Source organism: Macaca mulatta, chromosome 2, assembly GCF_049350105.2.
Source record: "Macaca mulatta isolate MMU2019108-1 chromosome 2, T2T-MMU8v2.0, whole genome shotgun sequence".
NCBI lineage: Eukaryota > Metazoa > Chordata > Mammalia > Primates > Cercopithecidae > Macaca > Macaca mulatta.
The window spans coordinates 128529965-128543015 of record NC_133407.1 but is presented as its reverse complement, the minus strand read 5'-3'; the positions used below and the strand labels follow the sequence as shown (position 1 = coordinate 128543015).

The 13051-nt window shown below is 38.7% G+C and overlaps 1 long non-coding RNA gene across 1 annotated transcript in view; it reads right to left on the bottom strand.

The window, feature by feature from the left end:
• Positions 1-739: 739 nt before the first annotated feature.
• LOC144339533 (uncharacterized) overlaps positions 740-13051 on the bottom strand; it is a 299906-nt gene continuing 287594 nt past the window's right edge. The window contains exons 3-4 of the long non-coding RNA XR_013414558.1: positions 1738-1830; positions 740-1582 (exon numbers count right to left, since the gene is read on the bottom strand). This is a non-coding gene — a long non-coding RNA (uncharacterized LOC144339533). The remainder of the gene's footprint in view (positions 1583-1737; positions 1831-13051) is intronic.

Here is a 13051-nt window from a genome sequence, read left to right as displayed (position 1 = left end):
CAGTTTTCCGCTCACTATTCCTCAATCATCACACAAGAGTATTTTTCCTTTTTTTCTATTTTATTTATTTATTTTTTTTTTGGTAAGCCATCACCTAGCAAAACTTTAAGTGGTAGGTGGTAGGTATTTCATTTTTAAATTCAGTTGCAAAAGGAAAATTTTTCAAAGAATGAGACTTTTGTCGCTGAGGAAAGTGACAGAATGCTACACTATCAGTTCATTTAACAAATTTCCCAAGAGGTTGCCAGTGCCAGGCTCTGTGCCAGGCGTTGGGATGCATGTGAAGACACAGGCAGTACTACAAGAATAAATACAGTTTGGTGTTGAGTTTTAAAGCATAGAAGAGGGCCAAGGTGCCTTAGAGGGCTGTTCTGAGCTACCCACGACAGCTAGAAAACTGGGTCACCTGTAGCAGGTAATGGAAGGCTTGTTATTTTGTCAAAGGGATCACATTTTTCAAAGTTGTATGCTTAGACTACGAATAACTGTGGTTGCAAAATTTTAAAAATATAGCCTATCAGAGATTTAAACAAGTAATGGGTTAACTAGGCAGTCGACAGCATTTGTTCAGTCGCTCCACAGTATCACCAGGTCCCTTCCATCCTGCCTACTCTAAATTCAGCTGTTGGTTTTTCATAGTGATGTGTTTTACCTCATTATCTCAAGATGGGCACTGTAGCTCCAAATAACATCAAGGCAGGAAGTGGGCAACAGAGTGGTATTGAAAAAGATCTTTTCCTATAGAGGTATTCTCCTTTTTATTAACAAAGATAAAAGCTTTTTCCATCCCAGACTTCCTTCCCATCTCATTGGGCAGAACTGAGTCACGCAGTGATGCTTACCTGCAAAGGAGGATGGGAAAGAAGCAAGTGTCCAGCTTTGTCCAGCTTTTTTCCAGTCTCTTTTGTGCAGAGTGGACAAGGAAGATACATATGGCTAAGTTATTTAACCAGTAGTTTCTGCCACAATGTGAAAGAATGTGATATATCTGAAGCATCTTTAACCATGGAGTTACAAGTTCTGTGATCACAAAAACATTTAATTGGTCAGTTTATTGGAGTTAATAAGGTAGAAGTAGGTCACATGTTGGAGGCTGGGAAATTCTTGCATTATTGCTCAGGAGTTTTGAAGACTCTCACCAGGGACATCATAGGCTGAATATTGGGGGCTTAGCTCTTCCTGCTAGAGTTGTAAAAGGGCAGAACATTTTTTCATAACTTAGGGCTGAACAACATCTTCCAAAATTAGCTTCTAGGACTTTCCTTCAGACTGGGCAGCAATTTCAGCTAAACTCTATGCATTTTAAAGCTTTGTATTAATTATAGCTTAGGTACTATGGATAGCACTGACTGTATTTGTGAAGCCCAGTGCAAAATAAAAACATGGGACCTCTTGTTTAAAAATTATTAAGTATTTAAAGATAGCAAAAACAAAGTACTAAACCAAACGTGGGATGCTGTGCAACTGTAGAGATTGCACATCCATGGAGCTGGGGTGGCAGAGGGCGGCTAGTTCACAGGTGAAGTCTTGACTTGCAGGAGTGACAAATTCCAGTGCTTGGTTACAAGTGTGGGGTCTGCTCCTGAAATGTATGGCATGGTGGTTAATAGTTGATGCTTTCAAACAGGCCCACTCTGTATTCTAATTCTAATTCTGCTACTTAATTGTGCAATGATTTTAGAGACTTGTTTAGTCTTTCAACAATTTTATTTCCTGGCTGGATACAATGGCTCATACCTGTAATTCCAGCACTGTGGAGGCCAAGGCAGGGGGAATCACTTGAGGCCAGGAGTTTCAGAGCAGCCTAGGCAACATAGTGAGATCGCAGGTCTACAAAAAATAATTAAAAATTAGCTGGGTGTGGTGGCACACACCTGTAGTTCTTAGCTACTCAGGAGGCTGAGGTGGGAGGATCTCTTGAACCCAGGAGTTTGAGGCTGCAGTGAGCTATGATTATGCCACTTCTCTCCAGCCTGGGTGACAGACCAAGACCCTGTCTCTTAAAAAATATTCCATTTCCTCTGTTTTAAAATGATGACACTAATATCTCCATTGTATATTATTAAGAAGAGTAAATTAAATGGTAGACACTTTGTTTTTTATCATAGCACACCTCTAGTAGATACTATACTGCACCCTCAAGGAGGGGTTGCTGTGACCTTGAATTTTGCTGATTCAAAAACTCATTTTACCATGTTAGACAGGGACAGATTCTCATACACTAAAGTCACAAGAGAGTAATTTATGAATTGAAATGTTCATTTATTCGTATGTAAGGAGTTGTCTTGACTTTGGAAATATTGTTTAGATTAGTAGGTTGCTGTCTGAATACAGAATCATTATTTTCCTCAGATGCATGTGTCCTGAGGTTTCCAAGGCCAAATAAGATGAAAGCCTTTGGATTTAGTCGAGGTGCTTTTTCTTTTTGCAGGACTTGTCAGAGCCTTAGGCATGTTTATGGTTATTGGAATTCCCAAGAGGATTTCCAGACTTACCTAAGACTGTGTTATAGGATCAATGTGGTGATTAAATTTAATTAGCATTTAATATAAACAGGATAGTGTTTTGCATATGGAAACATGCATGTGTAAAGTACCATTAGCCTACCCAGTAGGTAAATGTAGAAAGCGTTTGCAGCATCCTTAGCAAGAATCTAACTGCAAAGGTAGTTACTCAGACATTTTGAATGTCACCATTATAATCAAGACCATAGATTTTGTTAATTTGCACAAGGAAAATTAGAAATGCTTTTTTATTGTTCAAATAGATGATGGCTAATTATGCTGTAGGCTAGAATAATTGCAGAGCATCCCCCGCCCCTCATTTTTACAAACAAAGTGTGTAAATCAATAAAGCCTAATCTCTTTATTCAAAGTCCTGCATTCCCACTTCATGGAAGGCTTTATCACTTGACATGGTCCAGCCACCAGTCATGGTCTCTGTCTTAGGCAAAGTGAACATTTTCTGCAGGGGTTTATGCAAGATCCCAAAGACAATGTGGGACTTAACTGAGCTTACAAGAACGTATATGCATTACTGTTTTATTGTGCTTAATGGCTGTTAAATATATGTGCATGTGCTAGAATTTTGATCCGAGACATGCTTGCATTATGACTTCTTATCTGGCAGGAGGATTGAGATGTGGAGGGTACATCTGAAGGCTGAAAATGTTTATGAAAACAACCCAACTGTTTTACACAAGCAAATGGCCTTATGGAATTCACCATGGAATGCTTTCTTTGTGTTACAACCCATGGAGCTAGTGTTCTCAGGAACACACTTTGGGAAAGTGTGGCAGTAACACACAAGCAGGGAGTTTATGTCTTAGGAGCTATTTTCTTCAGTCTAGAGTAGACTGGAACAGTTGATCTAGTTCTTTGCTGTTTGGGTTTTCTTTTTCTTTCTAATCTGTGATGTAATGTAAAAGGAAAGTCTTAGGCATCAAAGTGAAATCTCATTTGATTTTTGCACATAAGGAGCTACTTTTATTGAAAAGAGTAAACTTGAGGAAGTTTGGAGAAACCAAAGACGCAGTCACTCTACCTGTGCACTGATAATATATCTGTATGAAAAATGAAGCACTTAAGCACTTAGACATCACCTGAGTGTTGCTATGTGTTTAAATGCTTCTTATAGAATGACGTTTAGATAACTGCCTAAAAATTTCACTTTCAAAGGTATGATGCTATAAGACTCATCCTAAGTTAGAAAGTCCTTTGTGGTTAAAAAACAAAAAAAAAATCACTGCTTTTCTCAGCACACATTGAGTAATCAAATGGAGAACTGCATGGAGTAAATACAGTAGTTGACTTCTGCTAAAAACATTTTGAAAAGAGGAAGTGGGGGCCTTTCTGCTCTTTGACATACAAAGCACATTGCTTTCTAATGGATTCCACAGCAAAAGCAAAATCCAAACAAAGCAGCATCTTTTTTCTCTAACCTACATGCAATGTAAGTGAGATTCCAAGTATGCAAATGGTGGGAGGAAAGAAATGCATTTTCACTACCCCAATTATTGCATATGGTTGAGAATATGAATAGTAATTGCCCCTGAATTGGAGGATTAACGTGCACTATTTTTTTTCTTCTTTTTAAATATTCGAATCAGTCTGATTTTTATTTACTATTTCTTTGATTCTTTTTCTGTAAAAAGTTATGTGGCCTTTGGAGTAAAGTATAAGCTTCCTCTAACCAGGCCAGTTGTCTCTTTCTATACGTCAGTAAGACTGTCTCATGTCGGTCATAAGCTCAGTTTTTAAAGTAAGCTACGATTTCATTTATTCTTTTAGTCCAAGTGTGAGTAAAATTGGTGCCATTTTACAGCAATTTCTGCAAAGTGGGCACTCCAGACCCCCAGTTTTGAATTCTGAGGCTACAGACCTGGACACCCAGCCCTCCCCCAACACCATCCTTTTGACTGAGCCCTTACGATGAGTTAGTGTGTAAGTCTAACTCCCCCACTTCACCGTTAGACAGATACCTTGTCTTACTTGTCTTTGTGTCTCCCTCCACTCCTCCCCAGGACCTGAGCCAGTGTTCCATCCCAAGTAGACACTAGATGTTTGTTGACTACTTCAGTACTTCTGGAGGGACTGTTTAGGGCACTGTTGAAAGAGTGGGGAAAATCACTTTGGAGCCACATGTGAGAAAGGAGGCTTGATTCTACAGGCTGGAATGAAGTAAAGTGGGAGGATAAAGGATGTTTGAAGAACAGCAGGGAGAGGACACTAGGGGAAAAAAATGCAGAGGAGAATTCTGTGGTCAGTCTTTGGAGTTCAATTTATCAAGACTGTCTGTCAACCGTAAGGCATCAACAGTGATACCATCTCAAAAATCTTAGATTGTACTGTCTACTACAGTTGTCAGTAACCACAATGTGGCAATTTAAATTAATTAAAATTAAACAAAATAATTCATTTTCTGAGTCATACTAGCTGCATCCCAAGTGCTCAGTAGCCATGTGTGTCTAGTGACTGCTGTATAGGATAGCACAGATGTAGAACATTTCCATCATCTCAGACAGCTCTGCTGGACAACACTGCTCTTAGGGATGATAACATCTCCATTTTGTTTCACCCCTTGTTTATTTATTCTACAAATAGTGACTGAGTACCTACTTTGTTCCTGTTACTGTACTGAGAAGCAGCTGAAATGCTTAAAAACATAGACCCTAGGGCAACCTGGGTTAACAGCTCACTCACTGTGTGACGTTGGGATGGGTCACCCATCCTCCTAGTGCTCTAGTTTAATCAGCTGTTAAATGAAGATAATAAAATTATCTACCTCATAGGGCTGTTGTGAAGATTAAATTAGTGTGGTTTTTTGCATGCATATGCACATGTGTGTATATATAAATGTATATACATGTGTATATGTCTATATATTTGTGTAAATAAGTGTATGCATATACATATATATTCATATGTATTTTAGAACATTTCTGGCATGTACTTAGTGCTTGGTAAGTGGGAGCTCTTATTATTTGTGTTTATTTCAGGGTTCTTAACAAAACAACTATGAGGTTCTTGCTGTCCTGGAGTTTGCCATCTAGTAGGAGCAGCAGAGAATAAATCTTTAAACAAATTAATAATTACAAACCATGTCAAGAATTACAAAGGAAATGAATGGGCTGAAACAACAGAGAATAACAGAGGAGAAGCCACCTAGAAAGCATCTTAGAGGAGGTGACATTTAAGCTAAAACAAGAAGAGAAGAGGAGGAATACCAGCCATGCAAAGGGAGGAGGACAGTGTTCCAGGCAAAGAAAAGCAGGCCAGCAAAGAGGACCATGTGACTATAATACAGAGGTCAAGGGAGGGGCTTCAGATGAGATTGGAAGGAGAGGTAAAGAGCAGCCATTTCCTACAGGGCTGAAGCCAGGGTTAAAGCATACGTGCAGGGGAAATACACATACAGTGATCACTCGGGGTTGTGTGAGGCACAGATTGGAGGGGCAGTGAGAGTGAAAGCAGAGAGCCCATTAGAAGTCTATTTTAATAGATCAAGTGAAGGGGAATGATTCAGAGTCAGTAGTCATGGAACTGGAGAGAAATGGAGCAGTTTCTAGACCTGTTTGAGAGACCCAATGACACTTTCTGATGGATTACATGTGGTTGACAAGAGGGAGGCATTGAGGCTGATGCTCAGGTTTCTGAGTTGGTTAACCGGGTAGATGGTGGTTTCAGTTACTGAGATAAAGAGGGCCTGAAGAAAACATTTTTGAGGAAGAAAAACCAAAACTACTTGATGACAAGTAGTCTTCTAGATATGGAAGTCTGGTGTCCAGGTGAAAGGCTAGGCTAGAGACAGGCACATGGGCATCATGAGCTCATAGATGACGTTTAAAAGATAGGACAGAAGACCAACTTCTGGCATGATGGAAGGGGGAGACCTGCAGACTTTCTCCCCAGTTAAGTAACCATTTAATTAAAGAAAATTATAGTTTTAAAAAATCATTTAAAGCTTCTGGAAATTGTCCTAGGGTCATACAATAATTGGAGATATATTCACTCAAGTATATTTACTAAATCTCAATAAGAATAGTGATTGTCTGTGACATTTGAGACATGACACTTCTCTGCCAGGTCCATCTTATGGAATCATCTGGGAAGGAGTGGACTGCTAACATTTTCCATCCTCCCCCACAAGTGCCACATTGCAGAAGCTCTATTCAGAGAGGACTGGTGCTCCTTCCACCTAACCCCCACTTTAAGGACAGAAGTTATAGACCAGACGTTGCAGGCCAAGAATTTTGCACCCTAATCATTCTTGATCAACTTGCTGGTAGCACAAGAGTCCCATATTAGGAGGGTCAAGCTAGAAAAACCACAGACCACTACCATTTCCTAATGTCTGCTCATAGAGTAGGTTTGTCACTCTAGCAGTAGGCTTCTCTTCCCACCCTGAGCTCTTGAGCAGTGGCATAGAGTTTTAGCCCAGGGGAAAAAGCAGGTTACTGTAGTTCTGCCTGAGGGGACTGACTTCATTTGGAGCACAGCATGGAGAATTTCATGTCTAGAGTGTTGTCAAAAACAGGGAAATCTTGGTAGAGAGCAATTAAGAGAGTGCTCATAGCTCCATAATACAAGCACAACAACAGAGCAATTAGAAGTTTAATAGACTAATTCATGGGAAGAAACAACTAGGAAGAGTCCTCCTGGGAGCAGTCAGCCTTGGGGGTTGGAAAGGCTGTACATAAGTGATTGGTTGTACCTACTTGGCAGCGTCAGAATAGGAAATAAGGCAAATCTGAAAAATTTCCCATGCTGCACACAGATCCATCACCAAAAAAAAAAAAAAAACCCAAACAAAACAAAAACGCAAGCTGGCACTGACACTATGGCTTAAAGATAACCTCCAACTCAACACTGGCTGAATAGTAACCTACTCTAACCCAGAAGCAACTCCCAAGAGCTATGTTTAAAAATAAAACCGTATGTATTCCTAACAATCTGGAAGATTGTCTGTATGCCCAAAGTTGCACCCTCCTAGGAGTGAATGGAGCGGGGAAAACAAAGCAACTAGTTCCTGGGTAGACAGGAAGCAAAAGTGTAAACTTCTTCACCTGTCAGAGCAGCCTCCAAGTTACTTATACATCCAGGGGTAAAGGGCAAAAATTTAATTGCTAAGGGGGTAACTTTTGATCAATAAGTGGCTTACATGCCAATTCATGAATGATCCTAAATCACTCAGCAAAAAGTTTTTTAAAAAGTAAATAATATGAGGAAGGACGTCAGAGGCTGCACACTAGAGGGAAAAATACTTCATAGGATTAGTTAACTAAGTCGTTAAACAAATAAATCAATGACATGGAAAATAGCAGCAATATAAACCCCTTAGGTGCAGAGGGGTGGGGGATGGACAGGAGCTGGAATCAATATCCAGAGTTGCTACAATGTATTATCTAATATGTCCAGTTTTCAACAAAAAATGTATAAGACATTTAATGAAGGAGAAAAGTGTGACTCATGTTAAAAGAAAAAAAGCAGTCAAAAGTAACTGTTTTAAAGAAACTTAGATGTTGGAATTAGCAGACAAAAACTTCAAAGCAGCCACTATAAATATGTTCACAGAACTATAGGAGAACATGTTTAAAGAATTAAAGGAAGGTATGAGGACAATGTCTTACCCAATAAAGAATATCAATAAAGAGACAGAACTTATTTTTTTAAAAAAGAGCAAAATAAAATTCTGGAGTTAAGTATAACAAAATTTAAAAAAACACTACATGGGCTCAGAAGTAGATTTTAGCTGGCAGAAGAAAGAATCAGCAAACTGAACATAATACAGATTACCCAACATAAAAAAAAACAGAAAAAATAATAAAATGAGCATGATATCAGAGAAATGTGGTACACAATTAAACACATCAACATACAAGTAATAGAAGTACCAGAAGAAAAGCAGAGAGGATAGAAAAACCCAAAAAAATAATGACTGAAAACTTCCCACCTTTGATGAAAAAAAAATTACTTATCCAAGAAACTCAAATTCCAATTTTAATAAATACAAATAGACCACACTCAGACATATAATACTAAAATATGTGAAACTCAAAGAGAAAGAGAATGTCTTGCAAGTAATAAAAGGCAAATCACTCATCACAAACAAAAAAAAACTCCAATGGGATAGATGGCTGACTTATAGGCCAGACGTTGCAGACCAAGAATTTTGCACTCCAATCATTCTTGATCAGTTTGCTGGTAGGACAAGAGTCCCATATTAGGAGGGTCAAGCTAGAAGAACCACAGACCGCTACCATTTCCTAATGTCTGCTCATAGAGTAGGTTTGTCACTCTAGCAGTAGGCTTCTCTTCCCACCCTGAGCTCTTGGGCAGTGGCATAGAGTTTTAGCCTGGGGAAAAAGCAGGTTACTGTAGCTCTGCCTGAGGGCACTGACTTCATTTGGAGCACAGCATGGAGAATTTCATGTCTAGAGTGTTGTCAAAAACAGGGAAATCTTGGTAGAGAGCAATTAAGAGGCCAGAAGGCAATAAAATGATATATTTAAAATGCTGAAGGGAAAAAAACTGTCAACCAAGAATCAGCCAAATTATATTTTAAAATGAAAGGCAAAATACACACTTTCCTACATAAACAAAATCTGAGGGAATTTGTTGTTAGAAGACCTGCCTTACAAGAAATGCTACAAGAATTTTCGTAGGCTAAAAACCAAGTGACATCAGTCAATAATTTGAATCCACACAAAAAACCAAGGAACCAGCAGTAAAGGTGTAAAAGACAACTTAGAGGGATGTCATTGTATAGGTGGCAAAGTAGGAAGCTCCAAAAATCAGTCCCTCCACTGGGAAAAAAAAAAAAAACAAAAAACACCTATTGAGAAAGAGTTAATTGTCAGAATTAACTATTTTTAAAATCTAGAGCCAGGTTAAACACTTGCACTGTCCAGGGGAGTGCTTGAAGAAGTAATATATTTTGGTAAAGTTTAGCATTTGATGGAGCAGCTACCATCTCTTGTTCCCTGGGGCAACTGGTATCCGTGTGGATGACAGTTCGTGTTCCTGGTGCGGCTTCTATTTCCAGGTTGGAGATAAGAACTATGTGCTTCAAAGATCAGGGTTGCAATTTTTTTAAGGGTCATATGTTTTGATCTGGCTGGTGGATCACTGAGGGACTAATGCAGGATTTAGCCATTGTTTCAGCTCCCTTGGACTGAAATGGCCTTCCAGGCAACATCTGTCAGGGGGAATTTAAAAGAACAAAACACCTTATTTACTCTTTCTTTATTGAGTTAAAATATCCAAGAAAGTCTCTGCCAGGCCATTGGTTGACTGCTGAGATAACAGAATAGAGACATCAGTGCCACACCTGACAAGGGATATAGTCTTTGCAACACAGTTTAGGAAAGTCACTAAACAAACATGACTACACTTCTCAACAAACAGCATCAGCAATTTCTGGAAAAGGAAGATAATCTGACTCCAAGAGTTACCCCATCACGATGTTCAAAATGTCCAGTTTTCAACCAAAAAGAACAAAGCATACAAGGAATCAGAAATGCATGGCTCACAGAGAAGAAAAAATGAGAGGAAACATCCATGAGGAAACCCAAACATTGAACATACCAGAAAAAGACTGCAAATAGCTGAAAGAATCCGGGGATAAAGAACTAACAGATATCAGGAGAATAAAATCTGAGCAAGTAGTGGTATACATACTTAATACAGAAAAATCACTTGTGTTTCTATATGCTGGAAATGAGCTATTTAAAAAGGAAACAAAATCCTTTTGACAATAGTGTGCAAAACTATAAAATACTCAGGAATACATTTATCCAAGGAGGTGAAAGACTTATATACATAAAACTACAAAACATTGCTGAAAAAAAATTAAAGAAGACCTGATTAAATGGAAAGATGTTCCATGTTAATGGATTGGAAGATTCAATGTTGTTAAGATACCAATATTTTCCAAAGTCACCTACAGATTCAATGCATCCCTATCAGAATTCCAATGGTCTTCTTGGAGGAATGGAAATGCCAATCCTCAATTTCATATGGAAATGTGAGGAGCCCCAAGTAGAAAAAACAGTATTTTAAAAGTTGAAGAACTCACATGTACTGATTTCAAAACTTACTACAGAGCTACAGTAATCAAAACACTATGGTATCAGCAGGACAACAAACGTATGGGCCAATGGAAAAAAACTAAGTGTTCAGAAATAAACCCAAACATCTATGGTCAATTGATTTTCAACAAAGGTACCAAGACCATCCAATGGGGTAAGAATAGTCTCTTCAACAAATGGTGCTAGGACAACTGAATACATGTAAAAGAATGAAATTGGGCCCCATCTCACTATATATGAAAATTAACAATGGATCAACAAATTATAAGAACTAAGAATATAAAGCTACTAGAGTTGTAAAGCTTAGGGACACATCTTCATGAACTCATTTGGCAGCAGCGGATTCTCAGATTTGACATCAAAAGCATGATGGACAAAAGAAAATACAGAAAAATGTGACTTCAGAAAAATTAGAAACTTTGGGGCATCAAAGGACATTACCAAGAAAGTGAAAAGACAATCTACAAAGTGGAAGAATATATTTGCAAATCATACACCTGATAAGGGTCTATTTAGTAATTAGAATACATAAAGAACCCTTACAACTCAAAAACAAAAAGACAATCCAATTCAAAAATGAGCCAAGGGCTGGATGCAGTGGCTCACACTGTAGTCTTAGCAATTTGGGAGGCTGAGGCGGGAGGATCACTTGAGCCTGGGAGTTAGAGACCAGTCTGGGCAACATAATGAGACCCCATCTCTACAAAATAAAAAATAGAAACATTAGCCAAGCATGGTGGCTTGTGCTTGTAGTCCCAGCAACTCTGGAGGCTGAGGTGGGAGGTTTGCTTAAGCCCAGAATATTGAGCCTGCACTGCAGTAATCCATGGTCATGTCACAGAACTCCAGCCTGGGTGACACAGTGAGACCTAATCTCAGAAGAAAAAATAATGGGCAAAGGACTTGAATAAATATTTCTCTAAAGAAGATATACCAATAACCAAACACACATGAGAAGATATTAAACCTCATTGGTCATTAAACAAATGTAAATAAAAACCACAATGAGAATACCACTTTATATCCACTAGGTTGGCTATAAAAGAGAAACAGAAAATAATGTTGGTAGGATGTGGAGAATTAGGAACCCTTGATTATTGCTGGTCAAAATGTAAAATGGTCCAGCTACTAGGGAAAAGAGTTTGGTGGTTTCTTAAAAAGCCAAACATAGAATTACCATATGACCCACAAATCTATTGCTAGGTATACATCCAAAAAATGAAAATACTGATCTGCACAGAAACTTGTACACAAATGTTTACAACAGCAGTATTCATTATGGCCAAAAGATATTATAGAAATGTAAACAATGCAAATGTCCAATAGGTAAATGCATAAACAAATTATGGTACATGCATACAATGAGTATACATTCAGCCATAAAAAGGAAAGAAGTACTGCCATGTGCTAAAGCACAAATGAACCATGCCAACATTATGCTAATGAAATAAACCAGACAAAGGTCATATATTATATACTCCTTTTATATGAAAAATCCAGAATAGATAAATCTATAGAGACAGCAGTTTAGTGATCACTAGGGGATGGGAGAAGATGAGTATGGGAAGTGATTACTTAATGAGTACAAACCATAATGATGAAAATTTTTTAAAATATATTTTAATTTTTTTGTACAGATGGGGTCTCACTAAGTTTCTCAGGCTGCTCTCAAACTCCTGAGCTCAGGCAATCCTCCCACCTTGGCTTCCCAAAGTGCTGGAATTACAGGGGTATGCCACTGCAGCCAGCTAAAATAGTGTTTTTGTTTTTGTTTGTTTGTTTTTGAGACAGAGTCTCGCTTTGTCACCCAGGCTGGAGTGCAGTGGCACTATCTTGGCTCACTGCAACCTCCGTCTCCCAGGTTCAAGCAGTTTTCCTGCCTCAGCCTCCCAAGTAGCTGGGATTACAGACACCTGCCACCACGTCTGGCTAACATTTCTATTTTGTGGTTTTGTAGAGACGGGCTTTCCCCATGTGGGCCCAAAAAAGTTTTAAAACTAAAGAAGACGGTGGATGCATAATATTGTGAATGCACTAAATGATATTGAATTCTACACTTTGATATGTTTAACTTTATGTTATATGAACTTCACCTCACGCATACAAAAAAAATAATTAAAAAGTCAATGAAGGCTGGGTGTGGTGTCTCACACTTGTAATCCTAGCACTTTGGGAGGCCTAGGCAGGCAGATCACTTGAGGTCAGGAGTTCAAGAGCAGCCTGACCCACATGGTGAAACCTCATCTCTACTAAAAATGAAAAAATAAAAAATTAGCTGAGTATGGTGGCTGACAACTGTAATCCCAGTTACTCGGGAGGCTGAAGGAGGAGAATCACTTGAACCCGGCAGGTTGAGGTTGCAATGAGCTGAGATCATGCCACTGCACTCCAGCCTGGGTGACAGAGACCCTGTCTCAAAAATAAAATAAAATAAAATAAAAGAATAGTAAATAACTGCACATT